This window comes from Staurois parvus, unplaced genomic scaffold (genome assembly GCF_062004578.1).
Source record: "Staurois parvus isolate SC_StPar_1 unplaced genomic scaffold, SC_StPar_1.0 ptg000917l, whole genome shotgun sequence".
NCBI lineage: Eukaryota > Metazoa > Chordata > Amphibia > Anura > Ranidae > Staurois > Staurois parvus.
Window position 1 is genome coordinate 1,002,501 of NW_028318713.1, and position 25,356 is coordinate 1,027,856.

Consider the following 25,356-nt stretch of genomic DNA (forward strand, 5'->3'; position numbering starts at 1 on the left):
TATCTAATATCTATCTATCTATCTATCTATCTATCTATCTATCTATCTATTTATTCATGTCTGTCTGTCTGTCTGTCTGTCTGTCTGTCTGTCTGTCTGTCTGTCTGTCTGTCTGTCTGTCTGTCTGTCTGTCTGTCTGTCTGTCTGTCTGTCTGTCTGTCTGTCTGTCTGTCTCTGTCTGTCTGTCTATTCATATCTATCTATCTATCTATCTATCTATCTATCTATCTATCTATCTATCTATATATCTCTGTCTATCCGTCTGTCCGTCTCTCTGTCTGTCTCTCTGTCTATCTATCTATCTATCCCAACCATGGCACCACCTGCCTGGAGTTTGCATGTTTTCCCTGTGCCTGCGTGGGTTTCCTCCCACACTCCAAAGACATGCTGGTAGGTGAATTGGTACCTGACTGTATTGTCCCTAGTATGTGTATGTATGAATGTAAGTTAGAGACCTTAGATTGTACACCCCTTGAGGGTTAGGGACTGATGTGAATGTACAATATATATGTAAAGCACGTCGTAGATTGATGGGGCTATATAAGTACCTGAAATAAATAAATGAATCTATCTATCCGTCCGTCTATCTATCTATCTATCTATCTATCTATCTATCTATCTATCTATCTATCTATCTATTATCTATATCTATCTATCTATTATCTATCTATCTATCTATCTATCTATCTATCTATCTATCTATCTATCTATCTATCTAATCTATCTATCTATCTAATCTATCTATTGCAAGGGCAAGCTATGGGTTGATATGTGATGTGATCTCTGTACCCTGCCTCTATTTTTGACTTCAATATTGGCTCAAAAGTTTAAATTGAAGTTTAATCTGCTTATAATTGGTATTCCCTGCCCCCCCCCCCCCTTCCCTTATCAACATGTTAATGACATTTTTAAATAAAATAAACTTTTCTGTATTCATAACTTGCTTTATTTTCAGACTGTGGTGTATAACGATAAATACTAATGATGTTTGTTTATTGTCATATGTATTATTATTATTATACAGGATTTATATAGCGCCAACAGTTTGCTCAGCGCTTTACAAAATGTAGGCAGACATGCCAGTTACAATACAATTTGGTACAAGAGGACACAGAGGGCCCGGCTCCTTAGAGCTTACAATCTAAGATAATATTCATTGTATTATTGCTAGTATTAGTAGTTTGCTTTTATGGATAGTCTTGTTGTTGGTATTTGTATTGTTATTATTAAATGTACAGATAGTAGTCTAGCAGATTTGTTGTAATGTTTTGTGCACTCTTCTTTATGAATTTCCATCTCTGTTTTCTTGCAGCAGTGGGAGAGTCATGGTGTTGCTGATTTGGATTTAATCTTCTGCTGAGAAGACATGCGTAACCTTCCCCAGGTATTGTGATTTTTTTTTTTATATGTTTTCAGTAATGACTGAAAGCTACAAAGATATGATATCTGAATTATGTAAACTGTACAATTTGCAAAGCCTTTACAGGGACCCAGTTGTAAAAACGAGAAAGCAGGCAGCAAATAATCACCTTTTCAGTGCTACCAAGTACAGATCTGTTCATGAGCTCATGTCCCACGAAGTCTGTAAGGAAACCGAAGAAGTGTCAGTCTCCTGGGTACTCACTGGTTCCTCCTGCTGACCTCCATGTCACCACTTTTTCATACAGTGTCATGAGGTTGTAGGGAAAAACCACTGAGAGCTTCTATGGACAAAAAACAACAATTCCAGGAGTGTCATTCTCCTGGATTCCCCACTGGATCTTCCTGCTGACCTCCACATTACCACTCTCTCTTGCAGTAATGTGAGGTTAGAGGGAGGAACCACCGAGAGCCACAGATGACCACACAGATCGACATGGAGATCTTTCCTAAAGTCTCTGTAGAAACTGACTCCTCTAGAAGTAAGTTTGGAGGCAAAAACCACTAAGGGCTGACGTGGACCATAAATATCAAACACAGAGATCTTATCGAAAGCCTTTACAAAAACCAACAATTCCGGGAGTGTCGATCTCTTGGGTCTTCTTTGGTTTTTCCTGCTGACCTCAACATTACTTTTGTCCGATGCAGTGATGTGAGGTTAAAGGGAGGAAACACCAAGAGCCGCAGGTTACCATAGAGATCAACATGGACATCTTTCCCAAAGTCTCTGTAGAAACTGACTCCTCTAGAAGTGTTGATCCTCTAGGTTCTCACTGGTTCCTTCTGCTGACCTCCATGTCACTACTCTCTTGTATGAGATTAGATGAAGGAACCAATGAGAGTGATGGAGGATCATGGAGGTGAAAATGGAGATCTTTCCCAAAATCTCTTCAGAAATGGACACTGACAGGAGCGTCAATCTGCTGACCTCCATATCACCACTTTCTCATACTGTGTCGTAAGGTTGGAGGCAAAAACCACTAAGGGTTGCCATGGACCATAAATATCAAACACAGAGATCTTATCAAAAGTCTTTGCAAAAACCAACAATTCCGGGAGTGTCGATCTCCTGGGTCTTCTTTGGTTTTTCCTGCTGACCTCAACATTACTTTTGTTCGATGCAGTGATGTGAGGTTAAAGGGAGGAAACACCAAGAGCCGCAGGTTACCACAGAGATCAACATGGAGATCTTTCCCAAAGTCTGTGTAGAAACTGACTCCTCTAGAAGTGTTGATCCTCTAGGTTCTCACTGGTTCCTTCTGCTGACCTCCATGTCACTACTCTCTTGTATGAGATTAGATGAAGGAACCAATGAGAGTGATGGAGGATCATGGAGGTGAAAATGGAGATCTTTCCCAAAATCTCTTCAGAAATGGACACTGACAGGAGAGTCAATCTGCTGACCTCCATATCACCACTTTCTCATACTGTGTCGTAAGGTTGGAGGCAAAAACCACTAAGGGCTGCCGTGGACCATAAATGTCAAACACAGAGATCTTATCAAAAGTCTTTGCAAAAACCAACAATTCCGGGAGTGTCGATCTCCTGGGTCTTCTTTGGCTTCCTGCTGACCTCAACATTACTTTTGTCCGATGCAGTGATGTGAGGTCAAAGGGAGGAAACACCAAGAGCCGCAGGTTACCACAGAGATCAACATGGAGATTTTTCCCACAGAGATCTCTGTAGAAACTGACTCCTCTAGAAGTGTTGATCATTTAGGTTCTCACTGGTTCCTTCTGCTGACCTTCATGTCTCTTGTATGAGATTAGATGAAGGAACCAATGAGAGTAATGGAGGGTCATGGAGGTGAAAATGGAGATCTTTCCCAAAATCTCTTCTGAAATGGACACTGACAGGAGCATCAATCTTCTGGGTCCTCAATGTATCCTCCTGCTAACATCCACATCACTACTCTGTCCTGAAGTTTAATAAGGTTAGATGGAGAAAACACTAAGAGGAGTGAAAGACCAAACAGTTCTACATTGAGACCTTCCCTGAAGTCTCAGCAGAAACCAACACTTCCAGAAATGTTGATCCCCTGGGTCCTCACTGGCTACTCCTGCTGACCTTCACATCATCACTCACTCTCTCTGTAACATGGGTTTAGAAGGAGGAAGCACTGAGAGACATTGAGGATAATGGAGATCGACACAGAGAACATCCCCAAAGTCTCTGCAAAAACTGACACTTGTGGGAGTCCATACTGGTTTCGCCTGCTGCCCTCCACATCACTACTCTCTAATACAGTTATGTGAGGTTGAGGAAGGAACCACTGGGAGCTATGGATCACAGAGATTGACAAAGAGATCTTCCCCAAAGTCTTTGCATAAACTGACACATCCAGGAGTGTCAGTCTCCTGGGGCATCACTGGTTCCTCCTGTTAACCTCCACACCACCACTTTCTCCTATAAGTGTCATAAGGTTGGAGGGAAAACCACTGAGAGCCATGGAAGACTACTGAGATTTTCTCAAAAGTCTTAGAAGAAACCAACACTTCTGGGAGCATCAGTCACCTGTATTCTCCATGGTGCTGGTTCCTCCCACCAACACCAAGATCACGACCGTGCCCATTGTCCAAACAAGTCTGTGAGCTGGTGAGCAAGGAAGTCACTGTATTCCTGAACTCTAGTAGAGAAACTGGTGTCATCCTTCCTGGCTTTGTTGCCTAGTGTGTGAATCACAACTGTGACTGGATAGCATTACAATTCCTCGTAACACAGCATATTTCTAGTTCAATGTTGAACTTCAGTTTTAACAAAGGTACGGGTCTAAACAGTTGTATTTTCTGAGTGTTGACGTGTTAATCTCCCATTCACCATGACTTTAAGGTCAGCGGGGCACATGGGAAACACTGGGAAAACCTTTCCTGCTGTGGGATGGTGGCATTTTCAAAGTGTTAGAGGTCTCCTTAGACCACCCTGACATTTTATGGTATTTCAGGAAATATCTCTGTTTGTGGCTTTTATCAAGGTAGCTCCAGTGTCTGTACTACTGCTAATCACTATCAGGCATCGCTCTGTTAGAAATCCAATGCCGAGCTCCTGGAAAGATCGGTCCTCCAGCAGAGCCGAGAGAAGGTCATCTAGCACCCAGGGCGAAGATGCAGAATGCCCCCCCCATCACCCCCAAATGTATGAGCACTATTGGGTTGATTTACTAAAGGCAAATAGACTGTGCACCATACAAGGTACAGTTGCACACTGCAAGTGCAATTGCTCCAGAGCTTTGTAAATGAGGTAAAGATTCACTCTGCAAGGAATACCCAATCGCATGCAAGGAAAATTGAAAAAAAAGCTTTTGCTTGCACATGATTGGATGATGGAAGTAAGCAAAGCTTTTGCTCATTTATTAACCACTTCCAGTCCGGACACTTTCCCCCCCTTCCTGTCCGGACATTTTCCCCCCCTTCCAGTCCTGACACTTTCCCCCCCTTCCAGTCCGGACATTTTCACCCCCTTCCAGTCCGGGCACTTTCACCCCCTTCCAGTCCGGACACTTTCACCCCCTTCCAGTCCGGACACTTTCACCCCCTTCCAGTCTGGACATTTTCACCCCTTCCAGTCCGGAGGTTTTCACCCCCTTCCAGTCCGGACACTTTCACCCCCTTCCAGTCCGGACACTTTCACCCCCTTCCAGTCCGGACATTTTCACCCCCTTCCAGTCCGAACACTTTCACCCCCTTCCAGTCCGGACATTTTCACCCCCTTCCAGTCCGGACATTTTCACCCCCTTCCAGTCCGGACACTTTCACCCCTTTCCAGTCCTGACACTTTCACCCCCTTCCAGTCCGGACACTTTCACTCCCTTCCAGTCCGGACACTTTCACTCCCTTCCAGTCCGGACACTTTCACCCCCTTTTTCAGCTTTCAGTTCTATCACATTTCGAATGACAATTGCGCGGTCATGCAACACTGTACCCATATGAATTTTTTAGCATTTTTTTGAGACAGATAAAGCTTTATTTTGGTGGTATTTATTCATCGCTGGGATTTTTTTTTTTTTTTGCTATGTAAATGAAATAGTCCAAAAGTTTAGAAAAAAAGTGTTTTTCTTATAAAATTTTGCAAATAAATAATATTTAATCATAAATCTTGGCCAAAATGTATTCCGTTATCGTTTTAGTAAAAAAAAAAAAAAATAACCCAAATTAGTTTATAACCAAAAATTATAATTTTTATACATTTTTTTTTACATTTTTATTTTATTTTTTTAAATTATTATTTATTTTTTTTGTTTTTTTTACATACTGTCACCCTAGCAGTACAGTGTCACCATGGTGACACTGTACTACTTGTGGGGGGTGATGAAGATTATTTTTTTACACTGAAAACATAAAAAATTAAAAATAAAAATGAAACATAAAAAAGTATACACAATCCCACTCTATATATTCCTTTGTCTTGCTTTTACACCCATAAAGGCTGTAAAAGCAATCATTCCTCCTTCTCTCTGGCTGCATTCTTGTAGCCATTGAGAACTACTGAGTGAGCTGGGATTGGTCACAGCTTGTCACATGGTACAAGGCTGTTGGGAATAGCCCTGTATTATGTGACCTCGGTGATCATTCTCAGATTTCACACGTAGTAAGCAATGATGTCAGAAGTGACATCTTGCTTACCACTCTGCATGTGATCACTGATTGGCCAATCAGTGATCACATGAAGGGGACCTCACACAGACCCTGCACTACCACCGTCCGGCCGTTTATATACAACGACAGGACGGGAAGTGGTTAAGCTCTGGGGCAACTGCTCTTGCAGAGTGCACAGTCTATTTGCCTTTAGTAAATCCACCCCTATGTGTCAGCAAATTCCCCCCCCCACACCTCCACAAAAATTCGAGCATTACTCTTCACACTTACCTAAGCCTAAACATAAATTCCCTTTGCAAGACAAAATCCTACCGAAACTAAAATCCCCCCTCTTCCAGTACAAATCCACTCTCCCAGCTCAAATCCTCTCCCTCCCAAAATTCCCCCTCCTTGCAAAAATCCACTATCTCTCAAATTTTCCCTTTGAGCCTAATTCCCCCCCCCCCCTCTAAATTCCCCTCTCCCAACATAAATCCCCCCAAATCCTCCCTACTAGCACTAATTCCCCCCTCCCACCCCCTAAATTTCCCCTTCTAGGACAAATCCCTCCAATGAACCCTACTAGCACAAACAGTAGTGTATTTAGGTTTTGTGCTGTCCTAGGGAACTCGAAAATCGGACACCCCCCCTCCCAGGCAGAAAGAGCCTGAGAGTGACCAACAACACCCCTACCCCATCACCCCCCCCCCCCCCCCAGAGCCTTCCTCTAAGACCCACCCCCAGCGAAAGAGAGAAAGACACTCACCTTCACAGCTCTGGACATCCCCAGGAATATGAAAATCAGGCTCTGCATCAGGGGCGGACTGACCATTTGGAAACTCGGGCACTGCCTGAGGGCCCGGGGTCAGTAAGGGGCCCCATGAGATGCCCCTGGTACCTTTTTCATAGGCTTTTTTGAGTTTGGGCAAGGACACAGGGGCCCCATGATCCCCTATTGCCCGGGGGCCCCATGAGTTGTCAGTCTGCCCCTGCTCTGCATACACCATCAAGCAGCCCACAGCTTCTCACAGACCCCACTTGGTCCCCATGCCCCATGTGACCAGCTGTGATTGGACACATTACATGGTAAACTGCCACTGTGATTGCCCTGTATCGCGAAATTATTATTATTATTATTATTATTATACAGTATTTATAAAGCGCCAATAGTTCGCTCAGCGCTGTACATTACAATGGGGGACAGAACATGTGACAGAACAATACCAATACAATGCAAAACATGAGGGGATCGAGGGCCCTGCTCTTTCGAGCTTACAATCTAGGAGGGAGGGGGTGGCGGCACAGGAGGAGATAGCTGTGGGGGATGGAGTGGTAGGAAGAGTGGAGGAGGTCGGCAAGTTAGCAGGGGGTGGGGTAGGCTTCCCTGAAGAGATGGGTTTTCAGGGTGCGCCTAAAGGAGAGGAGAGTAGGTGATAATCTGATGGGTTGGGGCAGGGAGTTCCAGAGGATGGGTGACACCCTGGAGAAGTCCTGGAGGCGGGCATGGGAGGAGGAGACCAGGGAACTAGAGAGAAGGAGGTCTTGTGAGGAGCGGAGTGTGCGTGCTGGGTGGTACTTGGATATTAGGTCGGTGATGTAGTTCGGGGCAGTATGGTGGACGGCTTTGTACGTCAGTGTTAGGATTTTCAATTTGATCCGTTGCGCAATCGGAAGCCAGTGGAGGGATTGGCCGAGGGGGGTGGCGGAGACAGAGCGGTTGGAAAGGTGAATGAGTCTGGCAGCCGTATTCAGGATCGACTGAAGCGGGGATAGCCAGCGGCGAGGCAGGCCAGTGAGGAGGGAGTTGCAGTAGTCGAGTCGTGATATGATGAGGGAGTGGATGAGCTGTTTAGTGGTTTCTGGGGTTAGGAACGTGCGGATTTTGGCGATGTTGCGGAGGCGGAGTCTGCATGAGTTTGTTAAAGATTGGACTTGGGGCTGGAAGGATAGGTTGGAGTCCAGAATGACACCCAGTACTCTGGCCTGCAGGGCGGGTTTGATGGTGGAGTTGTTGGATGTGACGGAGAAATCAATGGGGGGTGGGGTCCGGGCTGGGGGGAAGACAAGAAACTCGGTTTTGGAGAGGTTCAATTTAAGGAAGTGGAGCGACATCCAGTCTGATATGTCGCTCAGTAGGTGTGTGATTCGGGCTGAGACCAAGGGGGTGAGGTGGGGGGTTGAGAGATAGATTTGTGTGTCGTCGGCATAGAGGTGGTAGTTGAAGCCGTGAGAGTGTATGAGTTGGCCAAGGGAGGAGGTGTAGATGGAGAAGAGAAGGGGCCCGAGGACAGAGCCTTGAGGTACCCCGACAGAGAGGGGGAGTGAGGGGGAGGTGGTAGCATTATAGGTAACGCTGAAGGAGCGTTGTGACAGGTAGGATGAGAGCCAGGAGAGAGCAGAATCTCTGAGGCCGAGGGAGTGTAGTTTTTTGAGGAGGAGGGGGTGGTCGACTGTGTCGAAGGCCGCAGAGAGGTCAAGGAGTAGGAGCACTGAATAGTGGCCATTAGCTTTGGCGGTTAGCAGGTCGTTGGAGAGTTTGAGTAAGGCAGTTTCGGTGGAGTGTAGGGGACGGAAGCCGGACTGTAGGGGATCGAGGAGGTTGTGGTCGTTGAGGTGAGAGCATAGGCGGGTGTAGACTAGGCGCTCGAGGAGTTTAGATGTAAATGGGAGCAGGGAGATGGGTCTGAGGTTGTTCGGGTCATTGGGGTCCAGGGAGGGCTTTTTAAGTATGGGGGTGATGTGTGCATGTTTCAGAGGGGAGGGAAAAGTGCCTGAGGAGAGGGAGAGATTGAAGATGTGGGTGAGGGAGCGTAGGATGGAGGAGGAGGAAGGTCGTAGGAGTTGTGAGGGGATAGGGTCGAGGGGGCAGGTGGTGAGGCGGGCATCAGAGAGGATCTTGGAGACTTCCTCGATGGTAGTAAGGTCAAAGTTGCGGAGTGTGGGGGGAGCTTCAGTATGAGGAATGTAGGGTGGGGTGGGAGAGGAGGTCAGAGCAGTGGTGGGGCCGTGGGAGAGGGGTGATGAGGGGGTAGCTGAGTGAGGGTGAAGGGGGTTGGAGAGAGTTTGAGCAGCGACGAAGTCCCTGCGGGTTATGTCGAGGGGGAGGGGGGATAAGGGGGTAGCTGTGTGAGGGGGGACGGGTTGAGAGGGTGTGTGAGTTGCGGCAATGTCCTTGCGAATTGTGTCAATTTTGTTTTTGAAGTGATTGGCAATCTCAAGGGCAGTGAGTGAGGTGCTGGGTGGAGGTGGGGGTGGAGAGAGTAGAGAGCTGAAGGCAGAGAAGAGTCGGCGAGGATTGGAGGAGAGGGCCTTGATGAGGGTCAAGAAGTAGGCCTGTTTGGCAGCATGGAGGGAGGAGGTGTAGGTGCGGAAGGCAGATTTATAGCGGGTGAAGGCTTGTTGGGATTTGGTTTTGCGCCATAGTCGCTCCAGGGCACGACTTTGTCGTTTGAGGGTTTTGGTGTGATCAGTCTGCCAGGGCTGGAGCGGTCGGGGTCTGATGTTGCGTGTGGTTAAAGGCGCTAGTGAGTCAAGGGCTGTTGAGAGCACATTGTTGTAGGCGGTCAAAGCCAAGTCGGGGCAGGACAGGGGGAGGATGCGGTCGTGGAGTTGATCAGCTGCAGAGTGGAGGGGGGCAGGGTTAAGGTTGCGGAGGTTCCGGCTGGTAGTAGTGTGACATTTGGAGGGGTAGGCGTTGGAGGACGAGGAGATAGAGAAGGTGATCAGGTTGTGGTCAGAGAGAGGGAAGGGGGTGTTAGTGAGGTTGTGGGGAGCGCAGCGGTTGGAGAAGACAAGATCCAGGATATTTCCGTTGGAGTGGGTGGTGGATTGTATGCACTGTGCAAGTGCAAAGGCGAAATGTGATCAGCCGCGTCCAAAGGACCCAGCGGTCAAAAAGCGCACCGAATCCGCGCGTCCATGGACTTGAGAGCCACGCTGTAGCCTTCTTTCGGCTATAGCACGTTCGGCAAATGGAATACGTAATTTTGCATTTTTCGCGTTGGTGCCGGGGTCTCTTCAGTCACGTGACTTTTACAAATACGGTGCAAAAATATAAAAAAAAAATAACAGGAAAGAAAAACACATGGGGCAGATATACCGGCCCGTCCAATAAAAGTTTTTATGTGAGCTGAAAATATAATTTTCCTTCAAAGAAATATCAGAGAAGAAACGCGCGGCGCTGGAATTCGCCATTTATTGGACCCGATCCCTTCCATGCGCAGGTGCCGGGGCCTCCCCAGAATTGCCAGTTGGAGGACTTTCCTACCAGCCAAGTAGAATGTAACATCTCATTTCTATCTGAAAAGATATTTGACGTAACGCGGCGGAGGTCGCGGCGCCCGTCCGCGCCATTGTACATAAATAAGACAACGCATAAAGCTTTGTTCTTGGAGCTTCGCTGTGTTAAGAGATTTCATTGAACGGCCGGCCGTGATGGGGGGGGGGGCCGCGTTCTTCGGCATCCTAGTAGCCGATGAATAGAAGTAGGACGCAGGTTGCGGGGGACGCCGCGCTGCAAATGAAAAAAGATTTAACATTCAGCTCAGGCAAGTCGGTGCTCTCTGCAGCCGGAACCCCGGAGCTCCTGTTGCTGGGCAATTTGATATCTATTTTCTACCTTATATTTTATCCCGTTTCGTTTCTCACAATTCCAAGGTGTGATTTGGATTTATTTATTTTTCTTTACTCACACCCGGGGAGGAATAAAAATGTCCTCAAAAATGGAGCCGGCTCCTTGTAATGATCAGATCTGGAGGGGAAAGAGGGAACGGCCCAGAAACTGTTGTCTGCCATGCAAAAAAAACAAATTTAAAGGGTCACTCCCAGGGGCGGACCGACCATTCGAGCACTCGGGCACTGCTCGAGGGCCCGGGGTCAGTAGGGGGCCCCATGAAATGCCCCTGGTACTTTTTTACAGGCTTTTTTGGGTGTGCTTTGAGTTTGGGCGAGGACACAGGGGCCCCATGATCCCCTATTGCCCGGGGACCCCATGAGTTGTCAGTCCGCCCCTGATCACTCCACTCACGACTGATATTTCAGTGGTAGGTGGATGCTGGAGAGTTAAACCTCCTGACATTCTCATTCATATAATAGGAAGTTTATAAGTGCTGAATTCCCAGGTTTGTACACACGCTGTGCCCATTATGAGGGGTTCCCACCATCCCTGTGCCGAGTTCCCAGGTCTGTACACCCGCTGTGCCCATTATGAGGGGTTCCCACCATCCCTGTGCCGAGTTCCCAGGTCTGTACACCCACTGCACCCATTATAAGGGGTTCTCACCATCCCTGTGCCGAGTTCCCAGGTCTGTACACCCACTGTGTCCATTATGAGGTGTTCCCACTATCTCTGTGCTGAGTTCCCAGGTCTGTACGCCCGCTGTGCCCATTATGAGGGGTTCCCACCATCCCTGTGCCGAGTTCCCGGGTCTGTATACCCGCTGTGCCCATTATGAGGGGTTCCCACCATCCCTGTGCCAAGTTCCCAGGTCTATACACCCGCTGTGTCCATTATGAGGGGTTCCCACTATCTCTGTGCCGAGTTCCCAGGCCTGTACACCCACTGCGCCCATTATGAGGGGTTCTCACCATCCCTGTGCTGAGTTCCCAGGTCTGTACACCCGCTATACCCATTATGAGGGGTTCTCACCATCCCTGTGCTGAGTTCCCTGGTCTGTACACCGGCTATGCCCATTATGAGGCGTTCCCACCATCCCTGTGCTGAGTTCCCGGGTCTGTACACCCGCTGTGCCCATTATGAGGGGTTCCCACCATCCCTGTGCTGAGTTCCCAGGTCTGTACACCCGCTGTGCCCATTATGAGGGGTTCCCACCATCCCTGTGCTGAGTTCCCAGGTCTGTACACCCGCTGTGCCCATTATGAGGGGTTCTCACCATCCACTATATTACTTTTACAAATGTTTCAGCCTTGGCTTGCAAATATTGGCGCTCTACTTTTGATTTCTTTTCTCCGAGTGAAAACACGGCTCTGCTGTCAAATCCAATATGTAGGAAAGTGGAATACATCTTCAGGGACTTGTTTGGAAGGAGGAAAAACTGCTGAGAACAAGGATTACCTTTTATTCCTGTCTTGGAGGATCCTTCCCGCCGCTCTCCTGAACCTCAATAAAGCGATATTTTTGTTTTGATTTGCTCTATAAATGTAACAAAAAGAGATAGTTTGTATATTTCTTGTAATAAATCTGGTAGATGCTCTTCAGTCCTCCGTCTTCCATCCCCCCAACCCCCCCCCCCCCCCCCCCCCCGGTCAGGGGGCTCCAGCCTTGGTCACGCTCCGCGGGAATGAAAGGTTTCGGATCTTCTGTAAAGGGCGCGTCACGCGGTAATGCGTCACAGTTGTGGCACGGAGGTGATTGAGGAACGCCGCAGAGTTGTAACAGAGCCGCTCCCTATGTGGCAACAAAAATCAGCAAAAAAACATTTTTTAACGTTTTATTATATTATTATTATTATTATTTTTCATGTGATCACCTTGAAGTGAAGACGGGATGACGGAAGAAACTCTCGGACATTTGGGAGTTCATTCATTAGATGACGGCGCACTTATAAATTGCCTCGCATATCATTTGCTGCTTTATTTTTTTCAGCGTCTACACTTGTTGGGTGATTTCAATTTATAATGCAGATAATGTATGTACAAAATTACATTTGGCCTTACTTTGAAATCTCTGCTTTGGGGGGAGGGGGGGTCCAAGAGGCAGGCTGTGATTGGGAGGGGGTGTGTCCAAGAGGCAGGCTGTGATTGGGAGGGTGTGTGTCCAAGAGGCAGGCTGTGATTGGGAGGGGGTGTGTCCAAGAGGCAGGCTGTGATTGGGAGGGTGTGTGTCTAAGAGGCAGGATGTGATTGTGAGGGGGTGTGTTCAAGAGGCAGGCTGTGATTGGCAGGGGGTGTGTCCAAGAGGCAGGATATGATTGTGAGGGGGGGTGTCCAAGAGGCAGGCTGTGATTGGGAGGGTGTGTGTCTAAGAGGCAGGATGTGATTGTGAGGGGGTGTGTTCAAGAGGCAGGCTGTGATTGGCAGGGGGTGTGTCCAAGAGGCAGGATATGATTGTGAGGGGGGGTGTTCAAGAGGCAGGCTGTGATTGGCAGGGGGTGTGTTCAAGAGGCAGGCTGTGATTGGGAGGGGGTGTGTTCAAGAGGCAGGCTGTGATTGGGAAGGGGGTGTGTTCAAGAGGCAGGTTATGATTGGGAGGGGCGTGTTCAAGAGGCAGGCTGTGATTGGGAGGGGGTGTGTTCAAGAGGAAGATTATGATTGGGAGGGGGTGTGTTCAAGAGGCAGGCTGTGATTGGGAAGGGGGTGTGTTCAAGAGGCAGGTTGTGATTGGCAGGGGTGTGTCCAAGAGGCAGGCTGTGATTGGGAAGGGGGTGTGTTCAAGAGACAGGTTGTGATTGGGAGGGGGTTTTCTCTGAGTTCTCAGGTTTCCTCCCACACTCCAAAGACATGCTGGTAGGTGAATTGGCTCCTGTCTAAATTGGCCCTAGTATGTGTATGTATGGATGTGAGTTAGGGACCTTAGATTGTACACCCCTTGAGGGTTAGGGACCTTAGATTGTACACCCCTTGAGGGTTAGGGACCTTAGATTGTACACCCCTTGAGGGTTAGGGACCTTAGATTGGACGCCCCTTGAGGGTTAGGGACCTTAGATTGTACACCCCTTGAGGGTTAGGGACCTTAGATTGGACGCCCCTTGAGGGTTAGGGACCTTAGATTGGACGCCCCTTGAGGGTTAGGGACCTTAGATTGTACGCCCCTTGAGGGTTAGGGACTGATTTGAATGTACAATATGTATGTAAAGCGCTGTGTACATTGATGGCGCTATATAAGTTTCTGTAATAAATAAATAAAAATAGGTATTGTGCTCACAAATAGTAAAAAAATCAAAGGCACATCATGAAGGAACAGTTCTGTCCAATTCGCACTGCATGTCTGTCTGTAATGAGAACTCTGGACATCCAAAAGACTGACGCGTTTCGAGGACTAGCCACGGCTAAGGCTCTGAGGAACAGGCAAGTCCTCGAAATGCATCAGCCTTTTGGATGTCCAGAGTTCTCATTACAGACAGACACGCAGTGCTAATTGATCAGAGCTCTTCCTTCATGACGTGCCTTTTATTTATTGACTATTTGTGAGCACAATACCTATTTTTAACATTCATTAAACATACATTTAAGGTAATGCACTTATCCGGTGCGCCCTCTCTTTGTTTTTCTCTATCCAGTATATTTGGACTCGCCCGGTCCTTTGAGGGCAGCAAGGCGTGTATATCCCAAGAATTTCATTATGTGGTCCTAATGACATTGAGTCCATCCCCAAGCGCAGGAGTAACTGGGTTTTCCACTTCTATACTATAGTAACTTTGTAGTCAGTCGCAAGGGGAGAAGCTGCAGCAGGGGGCCGATTTGTGTCAAACATTTGTGAACGCAGAAAAATCTTGCACAGGCACGATCACTGTGTCATCTCACAGCCAGCCCCTCTGGAGGATGCCTGAACAAAGATGGCGCTGTCCTTCTGGAGAGAAAAGTAGTTGAAGGCATTGTCAGGGGGGAGTCCTGTGATCTGTGAGGTTATAAATACCTGGAAGCGTTACCAGGGGCGTCCCTAGGGTTGGCGTCACCCGGTGCGGTAACACTTGGTGACACCCCCTCCGACGATCCCCGCAGAATGGATCGGATCTGTGGATTGAGCATAATGGATCGGAGATCCACAGATCTGATCCATCCTGCGGTGTTCATCGGCTTTCTTTACAACTTACCTTTTCATGGAGCGGGTCCAGTGTCGCCCCGTATAGGTTGCATGCCGACGATCCCCATGGACACGGTAAGATTTCGTAAAATAATAGGGATTATATGGGGTGGTGGGGATCAATGGAGGACTGAATGTGGGGTGCCGAGACCCTTCATGATCGGGGCGGGGGGCTCTTAACCAGTCCTGGAACAGGTTCATCCAGCTCCGCAGGGGCAAGGATGTAGAACTGAGCCCCCCTCCCCCACTGCTCATGCATGATATAGAACGGGTTCACTGCCTTGTGCCCATTCTCTACCCCCATTGGTTGGCATAGAGTGCACTACATGTACATGGCCAGCTGCTTGCTTTCTAGCAATTAGAAGGTAGTTGTATATGACCAGTGGTGTCCCTAGGGTTGGTGTCACCCGGTGCGATAACACTTGGTGACACCCCCTCCAACGATCCCCGCAGGATGGATTGGATCTGCGGATTGAGCATAATGGATCGGACTCCAATCCATTATGGTCCCAAATCCGCAGATCCCATCCATCCTGCGGGGATCGTCGTCTTTCTTTACAACTCAGCTTTTCGAGGAGTGGGTCCGGTGTCACCCCGTATAGGTTGCATGCCGACGATCCCCGCAGGATGGATCGGATCTGCGGATTGAGCATAATGGATAAGACTCCAATCCATTATGCTCCGCAATCCAAAGATCTGATCCATCCTGCAGGAATCGTTGGCTTGTTTTACAACTTACCTTTTCGTGGAGCGGGTCCGGTGTCACCCCGTATAGGTTGCATGCCGACGATCCCCGCAGGATGGTTCGGATCTGCGGATTGAGCATAATGGATCGGAGTCTGATCCATTATGCTCCCCAATCTGCAGATCCCATCCATCCTGCGGGGATGGTCGGCATGCAACCTATATGGGGTGACACCGGACTCGCTCCACGAAAAGGTGAGTTGTAAAACAAGCCAACGATTCCTGCAGGATGGATCGGATCTTCGGATCGGGGAGCATAATGGATCCGAGTGTGATCCATTATGCTCAATCTAAAGATCAGAACCATCCTGCGGGGATCGTCGGCATGCAACCTATACGGGGTGACACCGGACCCGCTCCACGAAAAGGTAAGTTGTAAAGAAAGCTGACGATCTCTGCAGGATGGATCATATCCATCCTACAGGGATCATCGGCTTGCTTTACAACTTACCTTTTCATGGACAGGTCCGGTGTCACCCTGTGCGGTAGGTGCAGGGGCGGACTGACCATTTGGAAACTCGGGCACTGCCCGAGGGCCCAGGGTCAGTAGGGGGCCTCATGAGATGCCCTTGGTACCTTTTTCATAGGCTTTTTAGAGTTTGGGCAAGGACACAGGGGCCCCGTGATCCCCTATTGCCCAGGGGGCCCCATGAGTTGTCAGTCCGCCCCTGGGTAGGTGTCACCCAGTGCGGCGCGCACCCCCCCGCACCTGCCTCGGGACGCCACTGAGCATTACACTGACACATTACCTGGCATGCATGGACTGTTCTATCGATAGGTCTACATTTATCAGATGAATGTTGTCATTTCCCTGGATCCGTCTGCCCCTGTCCACCCCTATTGTTCTTGCCCCGCCACCTATAATAAACAGCATGCATGTTGATTGCCCCGATTTGCATATATATAACAGAATTTAGAAAGAGACAATGGTTTTTCCCCGGCAGTCCAAAGTGCCTCGCGAGGGGCCTCGCGATCCACCCCGACCATAGATCCTGATTAATAGCAATTATACTAAAACTTATGAATCCCAGATGAGACTTTTAATAACGCCGTTTTTTATATCCCCCCCACTTGTTCCGCGTAAATGATATTAGCAATTAGGTCCTAAAGCAAGTCTCATGCATATGCAAAAAATAATTACAGTCTAAAAACAATATATCAACATGATGTAGTAATCAGACCTGTTCCTCGAATGGAGCCGCGGAGCTAATATTCAGGTTATTTTTCATTAATCGTTCATTATGCGCAATGTAATTGGATTTGGAACATTTGTTATGGGCATATTTCAGAAGTCAAGGTAGATTATCCGCACGCGTAATTATTGAATTTTTAGTTTATAAATAGATTTAGTGGGAGCTGATTGATGCGGCTGGCGAAACCATAAAATTTCTTAATTTACAATAATATCAGAATGGGTAATTTATTAGGTTCGCGCCGATGAAAACGGCAAATAATGACTTGTTCGATGAAGGCGTTTGAAGGGGTTTATGGGGAATTTGTACATGTAACTAAAGATGGTGTTTAGCATGTATATGAAAATGTTAATTAACGAAGACCTCCGATTTAATTTAAAGGCGGGGGGTCGGGAGGGGTCGAATCTTTGAGAATTTCTGTCGCTGTTTCTTTTGGCCTCACCGGTGAGTCCTCCTCGCTCTGCGGCACAAGCATGCACCCAGTGGCAACACAAAAATTGGCCGCCCAAGACCCCCCCCCCCTCTCTTCCGTGGAAAGAGCCTGACACCCAGGGCTGCTGTTAGAAACCACGGGGCCCCATACAGCTAACCTGACAGCCCCCCCCCCAAAAAAAATAAATAAATAAATTGAACCTTGGGTGAATGTTGTGTGAATCTCAGGTGAAAACCTCAGGGCAGCACAGTGGCTAAATGGTTAGCACTTCCGCCTGGCAGTACTCGGGTTGTTGGTTCGAATCCCAACCACGGCACCACCTGCCTGGAGTTTGCATGTTCTCCCTGTGCCTGTGTGGGTTTCCTCCGGGTACTCTGATTTCCTCCCACACTCCAAAGACATGCTGGTAGGTGAATTGGCTCCTGTCTAAATTGGCCCTAGTAGGTGTATGTATGAATGTGAATTGGGGACCTTAGATTGTACGCCCCTTGAGGGTTAGGGACTGATGTGAATATACAATATATATGTAAATTGACGGTGCTATATAAGTACCTGAAAAAAATAAATAAAATTGATAAATAAATAGAACCCATAGGGTTTGTCACATATGAGGTTGGGGGGCAGTAAAATCCCACAGTTGAGCAGTGTTTTCACCATCTCCAACCACTCCCCATTTAGCTGCAGAGGCAGGGGGGGCCTGGGGGGAGGGGGGATACATGCCACGGCTGTGACGGTTTTCTGTGCAGTCGTGGCAGAAATTATATACCGCAACGCTTTTGACAGGTGCAGGAAAGCACAGGGCACCATACAAACAACCTAACAAGACCCTCCCCCATCCCCACAAAAAAAAACTAAAAATAACAGTTTACTATGCTTCAGTTATCAATGAACACAGTGAGTGATCGGTACCAAGCTCTCATTGCGTTCATACAGGAAGGAAAGGGGCTGGTGAAATGTGACATATTTACAGGACTCTTCCCGCACTCTGAATCCTGAAGGATGTACTGCAAGGTGTACTTGCAGAAAAATATATAGGTATTTTGGGGCTGGTATAGCCAAAGTAATTTAAAAGTCCAATAAAAATCCAGTAAAAAGTTCAATAGCAAGTCTGTAAGTAAAGTCCAACTTATGGCCAGGGAAATTAAAGGGACAGGGATTGTTGGACAGGCTGTGGTTATTCACGAGGTCTGAAGAAGAAGCTACGCTTCGAAACGCGTTACCGCCCTACGTTTCACGTCATCACGCACCGACGCCTGACGTCACGTCCGCTCCAGCTCCATTTACTCTCCAGGCTGGTTCCTTCATCGTGGCCGGCAGCTTCCTGAGCCTCAGAGGACCTGCTCTCAGCTACCACACGGATGCCCGGACTCGCTCTGCCGTATACCGGCTCCTGGATCCTCAGGACCCCATACGAGGGTCACATGCCTTTTACCAACTTATGTCTAGTGAGTTGCTAATAATGTTAACCTTGCAATAAATTACTTGCTGCACTTAGATTGGCGCCCCTGTTTTCTCTTTCTATTGTGTGCTTGCAGCTGCTGGTAGTGAGGAGGGGAGGGAAGCCGGCAGCACTGCGGGTGTGGGGGCACACAGAAGGGAAGTGTATAGTGCACAGGGAGAGTGATAAGGTGCTATGGGGGGGGGGGGGCAATTACTGGAACCGATCCCCTGTATGGCTCTCTCTGCAGCAGCTGAAAGCCAACCGGAGGGAGAGGAGAAGAAGCCAGCTTTCAGCTGCTGCAGAGAGAGCCATACAGGGGATCAGTTCCAGTATTTGCACCCCCCCCGTGCCAATCACCCTCCCTGCCCACATCCAATTAACCCAGCTGACTTGGCCCCCCTGCTGGCCTGGGCCCTGTACAGGAGGACTGGTGGTACCCCCTTATCCACGGCCCTGCTGACACCAACCGACACCCCCCCCCCCCGTGTACATTGACCAACAACATCTCTGCCCCCCTCCACTGAGAGAGCTTTCCTCCACCACCATCCCCAATACAAAAATAAGGGGACCCCCAGATACCACCTCTGCCCCCTATATGAGTGAGCAAGGGGTACATAATACCACTACTCATTTACAAAAAGAAAAAAAATGTAACCTTAAAACTAAACACACCCAAAAATGTGAAAAGTCCTTATAAAATGAATTTAATAAAAAAACAACCAAAAAGCCCCATTCTGTAAATCCATCAGTCCATCATCAATCATGATGCCCCTGGCCACTGAAATTGAAAACCTTAGGAGCTTGGCTGTGTAAGCCAATAAAAGCCATTGACAGAGGCGGACGCTAGAGATGTGGCGGGTGCCGGCACCCGCTGCTTCCCTAGGAACAACTGACAGCATGAAGCTGTTGTATACAGGAACGGTGGACATACCACCTCTATATATGATGCTTCCCACATGGAAGAAAAATATATTTGAAATATAATTTAAAAATATTCTTCCCAAATATATATATATATATATACATATATAGTACTAGGGTCGTTGGTTCGAATCCCAACCACGGCATCACCTGCCTGGAGTTTGCATGTTCTCCCTGTGCCTGTGTGGGTTTCCTCCGGGTACTCCGGTTTCCTCCCACACTCCAAAGACATGCTGGTAGGTGAATTGGATCCTGTCTAAATTGTCCCTAGTATGTGTATGTATGAATGTGAGTTAGGGACCTTAGATTGTACGTCCCTTGAGGGTTAGGGACTGATGTGAATGTACAATATATATGTGTAAAGCGCTGCGTGAATGGACGGCGCTATATAAGTACCTGAAATAAATAAATATATATATATATATATATATATATATATATATATATACACACACGTATACATATATACACTGCATGCTGAAATGCGTTTTTTATATATATTACGAAATATATGAAAAATATTTAAAATAAATTTTTTAAAATATATTCTTCAGATTTTTTTTTTAACATAAAAAGTCATTTTAACATATTTTTACATATATTTGTAAATGCATTCCAAAAATGTAGATTTGTATTTTTAAAGACATACAGTATATTTGATATGTATGTTGAAAAATATTATTCATATATTTTGTAATAAAAACGCATTTCAACATACAGTATGTGTATATATATCTATTTTGAAATATATTGAATATGGCCAAAATTGTAGTATTTCAAATATATTTTTCTTCCATATGGGTTGGCTCCTGCCGAACAGGAGGCCAAATGGGCAAACACTCGTATGTTCATCCAAACCGTTTGCTCATCCCTAGCCAGAATTTTCTTCGCTAATCCCTATTTTTATTTAATATTTCATTTTATTTATTTCAGGTCAGGGGCGGACTGACAACTCATGGGGCCCCCAGGCAATAGAGGATCTTGGGGCCCCTGTGTCCTTGCCCAAACTCAAAAAAGCCTATGAAAAAGGTACCAGAGGCATCTCATGGGGCCCCCTACTGACCCCGGGACCTCGGGCAGTGCCTGAGTTTCCAAATGGTCAGTCCGCCCCTGTTTCAGGTACTTATATAGCGCCGTCAATTTACGCAGCGCTTTACATATATATTGTACATTCACATCAGTCCCTAACCCTCAAGGGGCGTACAATCTAAGGTCCCTAACCCTCAAGGGATGTACAATCTAAGGTCCCTGACCCTCAAGGGGCGTACAATCTAAGGTTCTTATGATCATTTTCTAATCATTGGACCAGTAATGGTGAATGTCAAATGTTTGGGTTCCCTTAGGGCCCCCGATTGCACCCTTTGCACTCTACTACAGGCAACACAGACAGTTCTTATATAACATACAATGATAAATGATGGTTTGAATCCATGTATGGATAGAGCTTTCCATCCTATAAATCATTACACAGTTAACAGAAAAAAAAAAGTGAAGGTTGAAATAACGAGTAAGTAAATTCGCAGACTAATCTGCACTGCTAAGCAAACATATGTGGAGGTCTCCCGAGATTGTCAGAAATATTAGGAACATCTGCTTGAGAACTGTTTGCTGCGTATGAAAGTAACTCGTTACACTGCAGGCATTTACTTGTCTACTAATAAGACTCTGCGGGGCGGCGGACCTCCATACATGTGGAAGGGGGCGTCACGAGCCACTAGGATAAACTGCAAAAAGTGTGATTTTTCTGGTGATAACGAGGGCAACACAGAATTTTTCTTCCAGTAGAATTCTGTAGGTGGGGTTTAATGGCAGTAATCCTTATCAGCCAATCAGAATTCACCTTTAAATTCACCAGAGACTGACAGACAGCAGCTACGGGACCTGACATTCCTCCACGCCTTTGTCCAGGCTCCTGGCCTCCACCCGTCCTTCTCAAGACCCCGAATCTTCCCAACCTCACCCAGAATGTTGTGCACCACCACCTCGACAGGAAGGACATTTTTGCGAATGAAAACCTGACACCGTGCATTCCACGTGTAGTAACGGACTACTAAGCTAACTAGAAAAAGCATCTCAAAATCAAAGTCCCGGTGAGTTTGAAAGGCTCTGTAGAACAACTCCACGTAACTCAAGTGGGAAATGAAAGAGATCCCCAGAGCCCCACCCACCCGCTTGTAGACTTCTATATTGAAGGGGCGCTGAAGCAACAAATGGTCCATCATCTCCTCCACCCCAAATCAAACCAAAATCAAAGTTCCATTGAATTTGAGTTGAGTTTGAAAGGCTCTGTAGGACCACTCCGCGTAACTCAAGTGGGAAATGAAAGAGATCCCCAGAGCCCCACCCACCCGCTTGTAGACTTCCATATTGAAGAGGCACTGAAGCAAGAAATGGTCCTTCATCTCCTCCACCCCACAACACTCCACTCTTGGACAACCTCGGTTCTCCGCAGAGATTACAGTGTAAATTTTTGTTTATTAAAAATCTTACAAACAACATATTAAAAACATATTAAAAAATATAAAGTATACAGAATAAATAAATATATATATATATATATAATTAAACAAAAACAGCTCACTTCAGCATAGAAAAACAATAAACGGCTTTTTTGCCGGGAAAAACATGAAGAGAACCAATCATATTGTAATATTATTATCTTTATAATGTATCTCAGCAAACCCGACCTTCACCTAAACACCCCCTCAGGCTAAGAAACGATGAAACATTTATCCCATGCATGCAGGCTTTTTTCAAAAATGTGATCTTACAAAAATCTAGGGGACGTGAAAGGACAGAAAGAGACAGAAACAGACAGCATCTACGGGGACCTGACATTCCTCCACACCTTTGTCCAGGCTCCCGGCTGCCACCCATCCTTCTCAAGACCCCGAATCTTCCCAACCTCACCCAGAATGTTGTGCACCACCACCTCGACAGGAAGAACTTTTTGTGAATGGAAACCTGACACAGTGCATTCCACGTGTAGTAACGGAATACTAAGCTAACTAGAAAAAGTGTCTCAAAATCAAAGACCCGGTGAGTCTGAAAGGCTCCATAAGACCACTCCGCGTAACTCAAGTGGGAAAGGAAAGGGATACCCAGAGCCCCACCCACCCTCTTGTAGACTTCTATTTTGAAGGGGCACTGAAGCAACAAATAGTCCATCATCTCCTCCATCCCACAGCACTCCACTCTTGGCCAACCACTGTTCTCCACAGAAATTAGAGTGTAAGCTCCTCTGGTACATAGACCAATGTCACTGGCTCAGTGTCCTCTGTACAGCACTGCATTATACATTATAAATGTATAATAATAGTGATTATAATATACTATATGTACTGTACCTACCACCAACTACACATTATTATTATACAGGATTTATATAGCGCCAACAGTTTGTGCAGCTCTTTACAAAATGAAGGCGGACATTACAGTTACAATACAATTTGGTACAAGAGGAAACAGAGGACCCGGCTTGGGAGCTTACAATCTAGGAAGAAGGGTTGAGTGATACAAAAGGTAATAGCTGTGGGGGGATGAACTGATGGAGGAAATAAATGGTGGTTTACTAGGTAGAAGCAGGATAAGCTTCTTTAAAGAGAAAAGTTTTCAGGGATCGTCTAAAGATAGATAGATTATGAGACAGCCGGACAGATTGGGGAAGGGAGTTCCATAGGATGGGAGAAGCTTGGGAGAAGTCCTGGAGGCGAGCATGGGAGGAGGTGACACGGGAACTAGAGATCAGAAGGTCTTGAGAGGATCGAAGAGAGCAGTTTGGTTGATATTTTGAGACCAGGTTGGTGATGTAGCTGGGGGCAGAGTTGTGGATGGCTTTGTAAGTTGTTGTTAGTATTTTGAATTTTATTAGTTGGGAAAGTGGAAGCCAGTGGAGGGATTGGCAGAGAGGGGTGGAGGACACTGAATAGGGGTCAGAGGAGGGATTGACAGGGGTAGAGGACATTGAATGGAGGCCAGTGGAGGGATTGGCAGAGAGGGGTGGAGGACACTGAATGGGGGTCAGTGGAGGGATTGGCAGAGAGGGGTGGAGGACACTGAATGGAAGCCAGAGGAGGGATTGGCAGAGAGGCGTGGAGGACACTGAATGGAGGCCAATAGAGGGATTGGCAGAGAGGTATGGAGGACTCTGAATGGAGGTCAGTGGAGGGATTGGCAGAGAGAGGTGGAGGACATTGAATGGAGGCCAGTGGAGGGATTAGCAGAGAGGGGTGGAGGACACTAAATGGGGGTCAGTGAAGGGATTGGCAGAGAGGGGTGGAGGACATTGAATGGAGGCCAGTGGATGGATTGGCAGAGAGGGGTGGAGGACACTGAATGGGGGTCAGTGGAGGGATTGGCAGAGAGGGATGAAGTACACTGAATGGGGGTCAGTGGAGGGATTGGCAGAGAGGGATGGAGGACACTGAGTGGAGGCCAGTGGAGGGATTGGCAGAGAGGGATTGAGGACACTGAATGGGGGTCAGTGGAGGGATTGGCAGAGAGGGGTGGAGGACATTGAATAGAGGCCAGTGGAGGGATTGACAGAGAGGGGTGGAGGACATTGAATGGAGGTCAGTGGAGGGATTGGCAGAGAGGGATGGAGGACACTGAATGGGGGTCAGTGGAGGGATTGGCATTGGGGGGTGGAGGACACTGAACGGTTGGTAAGGTGGATGAGCCTGGCAGCAGTATTCATGATGGACTGGAGGGTGGATAGCCTATGTAAAGGTAAGCCAATCCTGAGATGTAGGTTTACAGCAAAGATACAGCATGATTCTGTGCTAGTGGCAGATATAATAGTTGCCTTGTCCTAGAGTGACAACGCTCGCTCAGCTTACTGTATGTGTGGAGGATCAGGGTCGCTACCCAAGGACAGGACTACAGAGCACCTCCCCCTCTCCTCATCTTCATAATATTGAGGGCTCTGTAGTTCACAGAGGTAGCTGGTAACAATGTAACTGATGAGTCAGCACAGACAAATAGCACAGGACGTTATCGGCTCACAAGATTTCTGGCAGGATCAACGGGTATGTTTTTGCACTTATTGAAGACATCAGGGGCGGACTGACCATTTGAGCACTCAGGCAGTGTCCGAGGGCGAGGGGTCAGTAGGGGGCCCCATGAGATGCCCCTGGTACCTTTCATTGGCTTTTTCATAGGCTTTTTTGGGTGTGGGCGAGGACACAGGGGCCCCATGATCCCCTATTGCCCGGGGGGCCCCATGAGTTGTCAGTCCGCCCCTGGAAGAGATATAACAAAACACCTTCATTTTTTTATTCAACAGACCAAAAGTGAACAAACAAGAGATGTTCATTGTTGTTACATACACTTTAAGACCATATCGCCGCGCTCTGATCTTCCGATTATAATCGTTCTGCTTTTACTAGGCAATGGCCGAATCTCGTTCTAAATCTCGAAGATGTTATTTTGTAGCTTCTTCTGTGTAATGCCTCCATCGATATTCTGCATAATTGGATTATCAGCTCCTCTGGGGTGTCTCAGACGTTTTATCTATGCCAGAAAATCGAGGTTTTAGAAAGCAGATCGCCTTTAAATTCAATTTGCTTTGACTTTCCCAGCTCCAGTGTGGTGATGTGTGAGATCAACTCCAATCACTCAGATATCAGAAGACACCCAGTCCCTGTGCGGGGGACGCTTCCTACAAATGGTTTTAATTTTCCTCCATTACATATATGAAAATTCAGATCTTTTCTATCAGTCTGATGTGATTGGCAGTAATGGAAAAATCAATTATGGAATGTACAGGTGATGGTGTAGTGGTTTGGCGCATGTTCTATCTTTTTAATTATAGTCAGGAGTTTAAAAAATATATTAACATTTTTTATTTTTTTATGTAATAAATAGAAAAATAT

The 25,356-nt window shown here is 47.1% G+C and overlaps 1 protein-coding gene across 8 annotated transcripts in view; it reads left to right on the plus strand.

Annotated features, from left to right (window-relative positions):
- The window catches only part of DAB1 (DAB adaptor protein 1), a 1,130,661-nt gene that overhangs the window by 501,100 nt on the left and 604,205 nt on the right, over positions 1-25,356 (plus strand). For all 8 annotated transcript variants that reach the window (XM_089656556.1, XM_089656558.1, XM_089656557.1 and 5 more), the window contains exon 3: positions 1,313-1,384. The gene's annotated coding sequence lies outside the window, so the exon portion shown is untranslated. The remainder of the gene's footprint in view (positions 1-1,312; positions 1,385-25,356) is intronic.